A 16,082-nucleotide genomic window follows, 5' to 3' on the forward strand; every position below is an offset into this window, starting at 1 on the left:
ATATTACACCAACATATTTTCACAATCTTAAGAACTTGTTTAATTAATATTGCTATTGACTGATGTGGCAGCCACACAGGGAAAATTAATTTGGAGAAAATTTTTGAGTATTTGATTTTGAGCATATTAAGTGTCAAAGAATATTACATAACAAATTGGTTTTACAAATACATAAGATTAAAATTTAAGAAACAGGCTAGAGTTTAAATGATAAATTAATAATGGTATCATTTCTACACAATCTTATTATGTTTTTCTCCATGTAATAAAAGGAAGTAAAGAAGATTCAAAACAGCGAGAATAGAAGTTATGGGAAATTGTGAGGAAAACAATTATAAAAATTACCAGAAAAATGTTTCAGTTTGATCATTTCCAAGAAATTTTTTCAAATTTCAACTAAGAAATTCTGATGTCATGGAAAATAATCCAGAGAATAAAATCATGAAAAAATTTCTACCTTATTTTTATTTCAAGGGTTTCTATACAGAAAATATTAAATTAGTCCAATAAACACAAAAAACTGATATTATCAAGGGAGTTTACTAATAAATATAACACAAAATCCATACTAAAATTTTGGGCCATTTCAATCCAAAATGTGTAAAATCTCTATATATAATGATATCATCTATATGTATATCTATGTTTATAATGGAATATATACACATCTATTTATAAAATATATATATATTTGTATAAATATATAAAGGAAAGTTTATTCACTATTAGAAATCTATGTTTATAATTTAATGAAATAAAAAATAGCAATCCCATAAACCAAAATATATTTTAATGTCTTAAGGTACAGCATCAAATTTTATTTAATGAATAAAGAATCTTAATTAATCTCATAGATATGCATAGATATATTATAGAAATATAGATATATAAATATTCAGAGATAGTTGCACTTTAATTGGAGAATATTAAAACTTTTCCCATCAAAGTCCAGGAGAGTCAGATATTGCTCTGACATTGTGAATTCAACATTCATCACTGACATCATTTTAGAAGTGCTAGCACAGACACTTTTCGTAAAAAGTAAGTATACTAAATATTGTAAAGAAGAAATCAAAATTATTATATGCAGATAAAATTATTAAAGAACTAAATACCAGAATTTCCATGAGAAATGTATTTAGAATTTGGTAAATAATGACATTATTATAAAAAATCATTTGATTTCTAATAATATTAAAAGCCATCTTAAATCTTGAACAGGAAAGTATTTTTAATTTTGTAAGAAAAATATACTGAAGGAAAGGAAAAATGCTAAATCCAGAAATCATAAAAACAATATTCATAAATTTGACTATATAAAATGATTTCTTCTTCATAACACAGAAGCTAAGATACTGCAAAATGAGAATTATACATTGATGATAATTTTTAATTTATATGTGAATGTGTAAATTTCTTGAATATCCAAAGTGCTTTTAATAATTTAGACAAAACTAGAAAAAATATAATCCTAGACTATAATTCACAAATTTACAATACAGTAAAGCTATTAATAATAGTTAACATTACTTACAGAAACACAAAGTAGAGCAGTAAGCTGCTATCTTAGATAACACTTTGATAATATAAAATTTGGAGAGAGTTTTGACTGCTGAACTTATAATTTCACAGAACATTATACAAAAGTTTTGTTAATGTTAATTAAAATTAGATACATACCCAAACAATTTTATTAAATGATTTAATTTTACAGATGGTCTCATATAAATTTACAAAATACATGCTATATACACAAATTTCAGTGCTATAGTTCTGTTATAGTAAAAATAGCAACATGAAAGTCTATTATGCCATGAATTAGCTAAAATTTGATGTTTCATAGAATTGTATAAAACCACTTAAAAAGAAAGAACATATAGTGTCTAATGAATTCTGCGGTGTAGATATTATAGCAATGAGCATTTTCTGCTTTTTGCTAATGCTTTTTTTCAATTAGCATTTGTGTAAAATGCTACCAGCAGGAACAGCTCAGGGAACTGTACATTGAAACTGTCTATACTATGCTGTCTGGGGTATTATTTCAATTTGTAATAATACATAAATAAAATATTTAAAAATCTAGATGATCTCACACGGAATAATTAGAAGCATTATTTAGAATATGGAAAGTTACTTCTCTCTCTGTCTAAATATATAAAAATGTAAACATATATACATATATATTTAAAGAGAGAGATACTAGTAGCAATGGTGGATTGTCTGTGGAAAATGAATCCTTTTAGAAAGAACTAATAAAATGTCACAATATTTATTTCAGAGCTAAAAGTTATCAAGTCATCAAGAAGTTTAACTGGCTCAAATTTCATATAGAAGTATAGACAAATGCATAAAATAGTCACAATTATTTTTCTTCAGGTCACATGTTAAACTTTAATAAATGAATGGGATATTAGGAAAACAAATAGAGTTTTCTGTTCAATAGTGGTGGCAGGAGTGAGAGATTTCACAAAGGCTGAAGCCCAAATTGATTAGATCGATTTCTGATTGGTTTAAAATCATTAGCGCTTCTATATTTGTTCAAATTTACCAACAATAAATTTTCCTTGGAATAACAAAATCATATAGATTCTAAATTTTTTTCTAAATTTTTTTATTTAATGTGGTGCACATTAAAATTTACCGGTTATAACAGAAAAAATTACAGGACTGAAAAACAAGAAAGCGAAACAGACTATAGAAACAAATCAAATGTGTTTGAACATTCCATGCTATAATTATATACATATTATATGTATAATATGTATATAATATATCTCAAAATAAAAATATTGACAATAATAAAATAAAAGGTCTAAGAATTCAGTTTAGCTCAAAGGCCCTGGGTTCAATTCCCACTTCTAATCACCATCGTCATCATCATCATCATCAGCAGCAGCAGCAGCAGCAGAAGCAGCACCATTGTACTCCTAGCATACAAAGACAAAGATAAAATTTAAAAGAAACCAGAAAATACTGTAAGACAAATACACATTAGCTTCAAAAAATTTACCAGAAGAGTGGCTTAGTTAACTTATCAAAAAAATTAATGAGAAAAAAGATAAATAATTGTATACACTTATAATGGAAAATAACTGGCAAACAAATGCTCTGAAGCTAAAAAAATTTCCTAAAACTTGAGAGCAAAGCAGATGTTTTAATACAAATATTGAAAGAAACCACTATGCACAAATAACATAATGAAAAGAAGTTTTAAAACAGTATGAGTATAATGATCCTGGAACCACAAAAAGGAATAAACAAAATGCAAACTACAAAGATTTTGATAAATGTAGGTGAGTACCTGTGTGATGATAACAATAAATTATAGAGTTTAAATATATGTGATTATAAAGACATGAGGGCACTTTCATTGTATATGAGATAAGAAAAGAGCAAGTGCAATTTTAATATTGCATGTTTCTTATTTTGTTTTGTTTTGAATTTTGTGAAAAGTAATTCAAGTTAAATTTGTTTTTTTTTGCTTTTTTGGCTTTTATTAGTCCATGTTTGCAATACATAATGATTACATTTACTGTAGGGAATTGGTACATGCACATAAAAGATTTCAATTACCTTCTGTTTTCCTGACCCTTAAGCCACATTTCATTTTTCCAATATCAGATTCATTTATTTATAAGACCTTAGAAGTTAATCATCATACACACAGATTGAAAACTAGAATAATAGGCCAAAGAATGTATAAGACATATAAGACAATTTTACTAAGTCCAGGTACACTTTTAGATACATTTTCTCCACTGGATTATAATACCATTTTTTTCTTTCTCTTTTTAGTTATTATCTCTCTTTTATTACATAATATATATATATATTTTTCATACAAGAGAAACCATGTAATATTTAATCTGTGTATCAAAGACCTCTACAGTCATTTCTGATTTCTGGCTTGGTGCTTTGGCACAGGGTTGAGAAAAAAACTAAAAGACAGAACTAAAGAGACAGAGAAACTGGGGAGCCAGGATGACCAATGCTGCTTAATCAGCAAAGGTGCTGGTCAGTCCAACCCACTGATTTTTATTGGTGATCCAATTGGAGAAAAGGGGAACTACATGCTAAAGAGGCACTATGTGTGAGAATGTGCAGTGTGCAGTTACTATGGATACTAATGCAAGCAAGGCTCATAAAGGACAAGACAAAGCATTCTCGAGTAAGGAACAGAATAGACAAAATATAGGGTTGTAATTAGGATCGTGTCCTAGTTAAGAAGGTTTTATTTGTGGGAATGGAATTTGGGTGTGAGTTACTCTGATCTCAGATGTAGGCTTTGGTCAGACTCGCTTCTCAAAACAAACCAATTGAGGGGTTTACCCTTTATAAACTGTACTGGTTACAGCCTGCTTTGGGCATAATCAATATTGTGGTACCCTACACTTGTGCTTCTGAGTTATTTCACATCATAGTCTCAAAGTGCATACATTTTCCTACACATGACTCAAATTTATCCTTTTTATGGCTAAACCACAATCTGATTAAATGGCAAGATAGACTAGCAGCATGAGGTAAAGCAAAGTATGCTTCCAAAAAGAGATGTACTGCAAGCATATACTAATAAAAATACTATAAAAGTAAAGTTAAATATTTTTAAAATAACTAAAATTCAGTGAAGTACAAAAATAACACCTAAAACCAAATATAAACAACAGAAAGTATATATAATATAAAAACTAATCAAAAGAATAAAGAAAGCTTCTGTATATATGTTTATCAGTTAATTTTAAAGTGATAACATCACTTGAAATAATTTTTCACAGTGGTTTTAAAAATTCCTAATCCATTAGTAAGATGTGAAACTTTTAAGTCTGTATTAATCTAACAACTAGATTATACATAATCTACATAATTGTAGATTATACATAATCTACACAATCATAAAACAACTTCTAACAAACTATAGATAGAAGTGAGCTTCCATTATATGACAAAACCTTATAAATAATAGAAATCATCATACTTATTAGCTTACTATTGAGTTTTTTTACTATGAATTATAAATAAATCAAGGATTTAATTAATTGCTACTTGCTTTCAATATTATACTAAATGTTGTAATGTACAGTAAAAATTAATTTTTTATTTCCATTTTCCATATGAAAGAATAAACTTATTTAGAGAGATTGTTGTTATTCTTCTGAAGTAACATTGTAATTGTATTAAATTTAAATAGATATATCTTTATTTTAGATTTAATACTTAAAATATAGAGTTAACAATAAATAGTTAATAAACCATAAATAATACAAACTATACTAAGTGAATATACATATATTTCAAAAATAAATGAATTTTGTCGAGTTATTGCTTATAAAAAGAAAAGAAATGAGCAAATTAACTGAGTCGTTAGCATACTGCTCTAGCTATACTTGAATTTTACAAATGTGAATTTTCTGCCAGGGAACTCAGCTAAACAAATGCAATTTTATCTTTTGACATTTAATCAAACCAGAAATTTTTATTTGTACAGAGCAGTACATACATTTGGAATGCTTTTCTTCTCTCTCAATGAAAATTAACCGCAGTGTCCTCTTCAAAGACAATACAATTAAGCACGCATACAGACAATTCAAATATGTGAAATGGAGAGGGAAGGAGGAAAAAGAAAAATGTTCTAGTATTTATCAAATGTTTAATATGTGGTTGTGACTGCATTACGACTGCATTTTGTACCTCAGTTTTGAAAGAACTTCATGATATAATTCTCAATTTTCTAAGGAGCTAGAAAATCAGAATCCTCCAATAATTTGCTCAGTTATTCAGCTTTTATGTCAGACAGATGGACTCTGACTTCAAAGGCTAAAAATTTGCCTTTATTGCATCATCCAAACTGCTTTCTGTTCACCTGTGTAATGACAAATAAAAATGGAAACACATTACCCTAATTGCAGAATGTCTTGTTCAACCATTTCTATTTAAAGTTGCAATATTTAATTTGAATTAACCTTTACTCATTTCACAAACATTCATTTTCAATGAATTTAGAAAAAACTCTAGGTTAAGTCAATTGTCAACAAATATGAACTAATTTTCTTTGTAGATTTTTATTAATAATTTCAAAATGAATTTCATTTATTTCCAAAGTAATGGGGTTTTAATCTAAAAATACATTTTCAAACAAGTATCTTAAAGAAATATGCAAACATTGCTGTTATTTATTGTGTGTTTGTTACATAACATAGGATTAAAATAAATAACTAAGCATAATATTAACATGGCAGATAAATTGATGTACTTGTTGAGAACAGGATATCTTATAAATCAGGGTATCTTCAAAGTGAGAAACAACAAAGTTGGTCAGGAACACTGTATATAAGAGAAAATATATCAATATAAGCATTTAGGTTCCGTGTTAAAGTGGATACAATTGTGTTAAAAATATCCATATGAAACGCAATGATGTGTCAGCAGAGAGAAATATAATTCCATAGAGCAGTTGATGTGTAGTTTATAGTATTTGATGCGTAGAAGGATAGGTAAGATCCCTTCATGAACACTTGGAGTAAATGTTGAGAATAAAGAAATGTGTTAGTTAAAGGATAAATATTCAAGTCTCTACAAAAATCTCTAATGAATTTAGCATTGTTATACTGATTAAAAGTAAAATAAAAAAATAAAAAATAAAAGTAAAATAAGACAGAAAACCTATGAATCCAAATAAAAATGGATTGCTTTACATAAAAATCTTTCTTGGATATTTTTAGCTGAACATAAAAGCACAATTCTTATGAATTTCCAGAAAATCTATCTTTAATAATTTTTAGAAAATCTAGTTTTTTGAAGTTCCAGAATGAAAAATGCATTTGTTTTATTCGCTTATATATTTACTTATTTTTTTATTAAAAGATGATATTTAGGGAAGTCCTAGGGGTTTACAGAAAGCTTGAGTCAAAAGTACTAAAATTTTCTTATACTCCCACTCCTTCTACCCACAGTTTTCTGTACTGCCATTTTCAATTGCTAGAGTATGTTATTACAATTGAACCAGTATTAAAATTAAATCAACTCTTTGTTATGTACAGTTCTATGGGTTTTTCCATGTGCATAGTATCATGTCATTCCATTATCCTATAAAAAAATGTAACTGCTCTAAAAATGCCCTTGCCCTCCAGTTCATCCTTCTGTCCTTTTCCTTCTGACGAACACATCTGGTAAACACATCTTTTTCTTTTTTTTTTTTTCCTATTTCCTATTTTTCCATGTGTTTGCCTTTGCCAGAGTATGATATAATTGAATCATACTGTGAAGAGTATTTTCAAAATGGCTATTTTGACTTAATTTGCATTACATTTTAATTTACATTAAAGGATCCTGTACAACCTTTGTGAGGGTTGATAGCTCATTGAATTTGATCATGTTTATACTTGGATTTTATTTTATAATCACTTGTGGTGTTTTGGATTTCTTACTATTTTTTTGTTTCATTTTTTTTCTTATCTCGTGCACTGATTCCCATTTTTAAAAGTATTTTATTTGCTTTGGACTCTACTGTAGCCTATTAGTATAGGCTATTACTATAATTACTAGTATAATTTATAGTATACTAGTATAATTTATATATTTTAAGATTTTCATTAATGAAATTCTTTAAATATTTTTTACCTTCATGCTACACGAGTTCAGATTTTTTTTTGTATTAAATTCTTCTATTGGTACATTGTAGGTATACAACACAATTACATTTCTCATTGGGAATTGTACCTTTACATAATGCATCTTGGTTCTTACTTTTCCCCCAGTCCTAGCCCTCCCTTCACGCCCTCCACCCTTTCCTATTTACAAAGACTTTATTTCCATTTTTCCTATTTCTCATCATTTTTTCCTTTCCCTCCTTTCCTTTCCCCTGCCCCTCCCACTACCCCTACCCCTTTGGATCTTTTCTTCCTATTTTACATTATCGATTATTCATTCTAATTATTGGTACATTTTAGGTATACAATATAATGACAATCATCATTGGAAATTTGCACCTTTACTTAGTCTCTCTTGGTTCTTGTTTTTCACCTTTGCCCAGCCCTCCCTTCAACCCCTCCAGCCCTCCCTATTTACAAATATTTTGTTCCTATTTTTGCATTTTCTCATATTAATCCCATTCCCTTCTTTCCTTTCCCTTAGCCCTCCCACTTCCTTCCCCTTTGCCCCTTTTCTTCCTAATTCACATGACCTATTATACATTTAATCCTTATTTACACTTTCAGTTTCTCACACCAGAGAAACTATTCGGTATTTACACATATGTGTCCTATTTATTTCACTTAAGAGTATTGCCCGAATGTGCATCCACTTAGCGATAAATGTCCCTAATTTCTCATTTTTTATGGCTGAGAAGTACTCCATTTTATTAAAAAAACACATTTGCTTTATCCAGTTTCCAGTTGATGGGTATTTGGGCTGTTTCCAAGTTTTGGCTATTACAAACTGTGCTGCTATGAACATGGGTGCCCATATATCACTGTGGTATGATTCTTTTAATTCTTTGGGGAAGATCCCCAGCAGCGGAATAGCGGGGTCAAATGGGACTTCCAGTCCTAGTTCTTTGAGGTATTTCCACAGTGCTTGCACCAGTCTACACTCCCACCGGCAGTGGAGCAGGGTTCCTCTTTCCCCACAGCCCAACTAGCATTTGTTATTGGTTGATTTCATGATAGCAGCCATTCTTTCAGGAGAGAGGTGGAATCTCAGCGTTGTTTTCATTTGCAACTCTCAAATGACCAGTGATGTTGAACAGTTTTTCATGTATTTATTTCCTACTTCTACTTCTTTATCTGAGAAATGTCTGCTCATTTCTGGTGCCCATTTTTGGTTTGGGTCTTTAAATTTGGGAGGCCTGATCTTTTTAAGTTCTTTATAGATTTGAGATAGTAGACCTTTGTCTGAGGAAGAGCAGGTGAAGATTTTTTCCCACATTGTGGGTTGTCTCTTCACACTGCTGGTGGTTTCTCTTGCTGTGCAGAAGCTTTTTAATAAGAAGAGATCCCACTTGTTGATTGTTTGTGCTAGTTCATGGGCAACTGAAGTTTGATTCATAAAATCTTTTCCTACACCGATGTCTTCAAGAGTTCTACCTAACCTCTGCTCCAACTGGTTCAGAGTTTCCATTTTAACATTTAGATCTTTAATCCATTTTGATTTTAGTTTAGTGCATGGTGAGAGACATAGGTCTAGTTTTAATCTTTGGTAAGTTGAAACCCAATTTTTCCAGTACCATTTATTAAAGAGGCTATCTTTCCTCCAGTGAGGGTGTTTGGCTCCTTTATCAAAGATGAGATGGCTGAGTGTGTCTGACGCTGTTTCTGCATCTTCAAATCTGTTCCACTGGTCCTCGGGTCTGTTTCTTTGCCAGTACCATGCTGTTTTTAATCACAGTAGCTTTGTAGTATAGCTGCAGGTTGGGGATTGTGATACCCCCTGCCATGTCTCTGTTACCTAGAATTGATTTTGCTATTCTGGGTCTCTTGTTCCAAATGAATTTTTGGATTGTTTTCTCAAGGTCCATGAAGTATGCTGCTGGGATCTCAATCGCAATTGCATTAAATCTATATAGCAGTTTTGGAAATATGGCCATTTTCACTATATTAATCCTTCCTACCCAGGAGCAGGGGATGTCTGTCCATTTTCTGATATCATCTTCAATCTCTCTTTTCAGAGTGCTATAGTTTTCAGAGAAGAGGTCTTTGATTTCTTTCATCAGGTTGATTCCTAGGTATTTCAGTGTTTTAGATGCTATTGTGAAAGAAATTATTTGCCCTTTTTCTCTCTCAGTGAGTCTGTCATTCGTGTAGAGGAAAGCTATTGTTTTTTGTGTGTTGACCTTGTAACCAGCTACTTGACTGAATTTGGTCATTAAGTCTAGAAGACTTTTGGTGGACTTCTTGGGGTCTTCTAAATAGAGTATCATGTCATCTGCAAATAATGACAATTTGACTGCTTCATTTCCTATCTTTATTCCTTTTATTTCTTTCTCTTATCTAATTGCTATGGCTAATGTTTCCAGAACTATATTGAACAAGAGTGGTGATGGTGGACATCCTTGTCTTGTTCCTGATTTTAGTGTGAAGGATTTCAGTTTTTGGCCATGATGCTGTTTTTCATAGATGCCTTCTATCAGTTTGAGGTAGAGACCATCTATTCCAATTTTTTGTAGGGTTTTTATCATAAATCCATGTTGGATTTTATCAAATGCTTTCTCTGCATCTATGGAGATGATCATATGGTTTTTGTCCTTGGCTCTACTGATATAGTGTGTTACATTGATTGATTTGCATATATTGAACCATTCCTGCATCCCTGGGATGAATCCCACTTGATCAGGGTGTATGATCTTCTTGATGATCTTCTGCATTCTGTTTGCCAGTATTTTATTAAGGAGTTTTGCATCTATGTTCATTAGTGAGATTGATCTATAGTTCTCCTTTTCAGTTGGGTCTGTCTCTGCTTTGGGGATCAAGGTGATGCTTGCTTCCAGGAATGAATTTGGGAGTATTGCTTCCCTTTCAATTTCATTGAAGAGTTTAAACAGTAGTGGCAGCAGTTCCTCTCTAAATGTCTTGTAGAATTCAGCAGTGAAGCCATCAGGGCCCGGGCTTTTCTTAGTTGATAAGTTTTTAATTACATTTTCAAATTCATTGGTTGATATTCGGTTGTTCATAATTTTTAGGTCTTCTTTGTTCAACTTTGGTAATTTATATGTACCTAGGAATCTGTCCATTTCTTCTGTGTTGTCCATCTTATTGGCATATAGGTTCTGGAAGTAGGTATTGATGATCGTCTGGATTTCTGCTGGGTCTGTTGTAATTTCACCCTTTTCATTCCTAATTGCATGGATTTGGACCTTTTCTTTCCTTTTTCTGATAAGGTTGGCTAAGGGTTTGTCAATTTTGTTGACTCTTTCGAAGAACCAACTCTTGGCTTCATTGATTTTTTTGTATTGTTCTCTTAGTCTCCATTGCATTGATTTCTCCTCTGAGCTTTATAATTTCCTCTCTTGTATGAGCTGGGGTTGTCCTGCTCTTCTTTTTCTAGAAGCTTGAGGTGCAGCATCAAGTTGTTTCATTGGGCTCGTTCTGTTTTCCTAATATGTGTATTCACTGCTATGAATTTCCCTCGTAAGACTGCTTTCATTATGTCCCATAGATTCCGATATGTTGTATTGTCATTGTCATTTAATGAAGGAACTGTCTGATTTCTTCTTTAATTTCCTCTGTGACCCATTGGTTATTCAGAAGTGTGCTGTTCAATTTCCATGTGTTTAAGAATGTTTTCCAGTTTCTTTTGCTATGGATCTCCAATTTCATCACACTATGGTCTGATAATATACAGGGGATAACTTCAATTCCTTTGCACTTACTTAAACATGTCCTATGTGTGAGTATGTGGTCTATTTTGGAGAATGACCCATGTGCAGCTGAGAAGAATGTGTATTCTGATTTTGTGGGGTGGAAAACTCTGTAAACATCTGTTAAATTCATTTGTTCAAGAGTTTGATTGAGTTCTTGTATTTCATTACTTATTTTTAGTCTCATTGATCTATCTATTTGTGACAGTGGGGTGTTGCGGTCCCCCACTACAATTGTATTAGTGCATATGTGGCTTTTCATGTCTGTTAGTATTTGTTTTATATAGTTGGGTGCACTAGTGTTTGGTGCATAGATATTTATGATTGTCATCTCTTCCTCTTGGATTCTTCCCTTTACAAGGATGTAGTGTCCTTCTTCATCTTCTTAATCAGTGTTGGTTTGACTTGATCTGCAAAGAGGATAGCTACTCCTGCTTTTTTGTGGGGTTCCTGTCACATGCAGTATTGTTTTCTACCCTTTCACTTTCAGTCTCTGAGTTTCCTTTTGAATTAAGTGTGTTCCTTGTACACAGCATATTGTTGGATTTTGCTTCTTGACCCATTCTGCCAGTCTATTTCTTTTGATTGGTGAATTGAGACCAACGTTGATGGTTATAGCTGAAAGTTATTGACTTGTCATTGCCATGACTTTTTCTTTTGGTTGGGTTCTCCCCCTTTACATTTAATTTCTTGTCATGCCAGATGGGTTCATTCTGCTTTGCTTCCTGGGGTTGTGATCCTCAATGTCTGTTTCTAAGATATTGTGTAAAATTCTTTGGAGTGCTGGTTTGGTATTCATGAAGTTCCTAAGGTGCTCTTTGTCATGAAAGTATCTTATTTCTCCATCCATTTTGAAAGATAGTTTTGCAGGGTACATCAATCTGGGTTGGAGGCTGTTTTCTTTTAGGGCTTGGAATATGCCACTCCAAGCTCTTCTTGCCTTGATGGTTTGTGTTGAGAAGTCTGCTGTGATTCTGATGGACTTTCCTTTGTTTATGATTTGTTTCTTTTCTCTGACTGCTTGGAGAACTTTGTTCTTCTGTTGTGTTTCTGGAATCTTAACAATTATATGCCTATGTATAGATTTTTTTTTATCAAGGCTATTTGGAGTCCTATATGCCTCACTTATCTGTATGTCAAGCTCTTTTCCCCTGCTTGGGAAGTTTCCTGCCATTATTTCTGTGAAGAGATTTTTTATGTCATCTGCACTCTCTCCTGTTACTTCATTGACTCTGATCAGTCTTATGTTATTCTTTTTTGCATCATCTAGCAGCTGCTGGATTGCTTTCTCATGGTCTCTTACAATTTTAAAGCAATTTTTCTTTTCCTGGTCACTAATTGCAATCTTATCTTCTATATCTGAAATTCTGTCCTCACACTGGCTCATTCTGCTGTGTAGACTTTCAATGGAGTTTTTCATGTCCTGGAAATCTATTTGCATCTGTTTTATGGATTCCATTTGTTTTCTATGTTGGCATTCCATCATGTTCCTCAGCTCCTCTCTAGATTTATTAATCATGTCTTGGACTAGGAGCACAATTTCTCCTGTTAGCTGAGAAATTATTTCTGATTTCATTTTTTCCAGATCCCCTTTTGTTGCCAGTTCAGTGGGTCCAAGTGGTTGAGTATCAGAGTGTTCCATCTCATTTCCCTTTGGGGTTGCTGTAGGTGATCTGGAAGTCTGGTTTTGAGACTTATTTATTTGTTTTCTCATTTTTCCGGGGGGGTGGGGTGGCTGTTGGCCCCTGCATGGATTACCTCCTCTGAGCTGGGAGAGGTGGGACAGTGGCCGGGAGCAGGGGTCGGGATGGTCACCCAAAAGCCCTTTCCTGTGGGCTGGGAGCTGCGGGAGGGATGGTGGCCAGGAAGCCCCTTCCTCTGGACCAGGAGCAGTGGGATGGCAGTTCAGAAGCCCCTACTTCTGGGCTGGGAGCAGCGGGAAGGAAAGTTGCCCAGAAGCCCCTTCCTCTGGCCCAGGAGGGGCAGTACAGAAGGTGGCCCAAAAGCCCTTTTCTCTGGGCTGGGAGCAGAGGGAGTGATGGTGGCCAGGAAGCCCCTTCCTCTGGACCAGAAGCAGTGGGAAGGTGGCTCAGAAGCCCCAACCTCTGGGCCAGGAGTGGCGGGACTCAGTACCATCATCTGGTGTTGGGGTGTCCTCTGCGTGTGTGTTGTGTGGAACCAGGTGGCTGCAGCGGGCTGATTTGGTGTGTTCCACATGACTCCCGACCTTGGTAGGGCATCCGCAGACCTCAAAATTGGTTCTTGTTGGTTGACTTTTAATAGATGTACACAACCAATGGAGAAAGGAAAGTCTTCAAAAGTAGGGCTGGAAGAACTGTTCCATCTTACTGAAGAATGACTTGATCCCTTCTTTCTGGCTTTGCTTCTCCTTATGAAGACTCCTCAGACCCCTTAGATCTTAATCTCATTTCCAACATAGTGAGGGTTTCCAGTGTTCTGTAGGTGGTTGCGTTCAGCCTCCTGACCCTGCCCAGATTTCAGGGTGAATTCCAACTGAAGATCTTTAGACCCCACTCATCAGGGACCATTCCTCAGATGATGATGTTTAATTTTGTGCTGATACTCAAATCCTTGGTTCTGGTTATTCCCGAAGCCCATGTAAATTCTCTCCTTTCTTTCACTTGGTTCAGTCTCAAAATCCATAAGAATCTTCCAAGGATTCTTTTCTAGCTTAAATTGTATAGCAGGCGGCTTTTACCATGCAACTACCTTCGATCAGCTGATTATTATGTGGAATGAATCAAATGAGCTTCCAATTTAAGATTAAAAGGAGATGATGATCACATAATACAATTATTTGACTAAGATTGTGTTATACTGTTAAGTTATTCAATCTTTCAAAAAGAATAAGAACTAATGAGTAATAATGATGATGGTCAGTACTAAGCAATATTCATTTAAACTTAAAATTGTAAAAATGTGGAATGATATATGCCTTTTATTGCCACACTTGCCATGTTTAAAAATATTTTTCTCCCATGGTAATATAGTTAAAACAGAATATACCCTTTTTTAACTTTTAAAGTTATAACTGTATATACCTAATAGTGGTAGATTTAAAATCAAAAGAATGCTTCATTTGTCAAACTAAATGAATGGCAGCTGATGCAATGAGCAGCTGTTGATTGATCATCTGGAAGAATATAAGGATATATTTATAGAAGAACAGTGTGTTATTTTCCTAGCCCATCAAATGGTCTCATGTTCTTAGAATTGATGTGTATAACCCACTGTGTATTTTGAAAATGGCTGTGATTGTAAATAAAATAACTTTTAAAATTAGATTTATAGTCATATTTTTTATTTTCCACATTGAAAAATATGTTTTTAATAGTCTATGGTTGTAAATACTAAATTCACTAAATGAAGAAAAATAGTTAATATATTTAAAAATGTAGTATTTAAAAATATATAATATAAGGGCTGAGGATTTAGCTCAATGGTTTCACCACCTGCTGCGCAAGCACAACAACTGAGTTCAATCCCTGGTACCAAAAAACAACAACAACAACAACAACAACAACAAAAATATATATATATATATGTAGAAAATATATTACACGTTACTTCTTAATAAAATTTAAGCTTTTAGAAATAGAGGTATATTACATACACTAATTTGTACATTGTTATAGTATTCAAATCTTCATTCAATAATTTCATGCAAAAAATTAACATAGGGCTAAGATAATCATTCATGAAAAACATTAAATAAACTCAGTATAATATATATTTTAATGAGCGTATTCTTATAAGCAGCTTTAATTTTATTACTCCCATGATGAAAATGACCTTTTAAATTTTACTTCTTATAAAATATACTAATTCAAGTTAAAATCAGGTTGACTTCTGTATTTAAATAATTAAATTCTTGTTAAAAAATCAGTGGGGGAAGAGTGATGAATTTGCATAACACATCAGAATTAAAAATGCACAATTGCTAATATATTATTTTAAAGTATAGGAAAACTGCTGTCAATATTTTAAAACTAACAAACATTTATTTAACACTAAAACTTAAAATGAGGTATTCTATTTAATTATGCATATACTATATGATTTTATTTGTTTTACGTATTGAAATGCAATTCTGTTTCTTAATATTTTAATATAAAATCTGTCCTTGAGAATAAACAAACATACTGAATTCAAAATCCACATTTCAGGGTCCTTTTTGACTTTATAAAATTTCAGTTCTTTTCAATTCCTTAATCAAATATAATTCTAGATCAAATAATTTTAATAACTTGTCTTTATAAAGTCCTTCCAGTTATCTACACTCTGGATGATGGATATTAATTGCAGTCAACTGAAATTACTATTATATTCCAAAAATCATATATCTCCACACTCTAGTGCATGTGGTTATACTGATCCTTCTGAGCTTCAAACATCCTTAAGTCCAGTTTAGTGAGAAGTCTCAATTTCCTGACTACTAAACATTACCTTCTTTTTCTTCTTTCAGTACTATGAATTATGTGATAAGTCTAGTATAAAATATTCTAATATCTTAGAAAGATTCCATTTCCATTTTTTATCACTTATCCTGTGTTTCTCATTATCATGACTATCATTTTTAATTTCTCAATAACAAAGTTAACACACACTTCTCACATTTCTAACCTTCCACCATCAGTAAATTGGGCACTGCTAGTTTACTGTGGCAGAGTTTGCTTGCTATTTTCATATTCTACCTACATATCCATGTTCAAAT

At 32.5% G+C, this 16,082-nt stretch overlaps 1 long non-coding RNA gene across 2 annotated transcripts in view; it reads right to left on the bottom strand.

Annotated features, from left to right (window-relative positions):
• Positions 1-1,476: 1,476 nt before the first annotated feature.
• Positions 1,477-16,082, bottom strand: part of LOC147825091 (uncharacterized) — a 34,832-nt gene continuing 20,226 nt past the window's right edge. For both annotated transcript variants that reach the window (XR_015441311.1, XR_015441312.1), the window contains 2 exons: positions 5,686-5,857; positions 1,477-2,927 (listed from right to left, as the gene is read on the bottom strand). This is a non-coding gene — a long non-coding RNA (uncharacterized LOC147825091). The remainder of the gene's footprint in view (positions 2,928-5,685; positions 5,858-16,082) is intronic.

The sequence above is a fragment of the Heterocephalus glaber genome, unplaced genomic scaffold, assembly GCF_053883595.1.
Source record: "Heterocephalus glaber isolate CG9 unplaced genomic scaffold, H.glaber_assembly_v1.0 deba00001509, whole genome shotgun sequence".
Lineage (NCBI taxonomy): Eukaryota > Metazoa > Chordata > Mammalia > Rodentia > Bathyergidae > Heterocephalus > Heterocephalus glaber.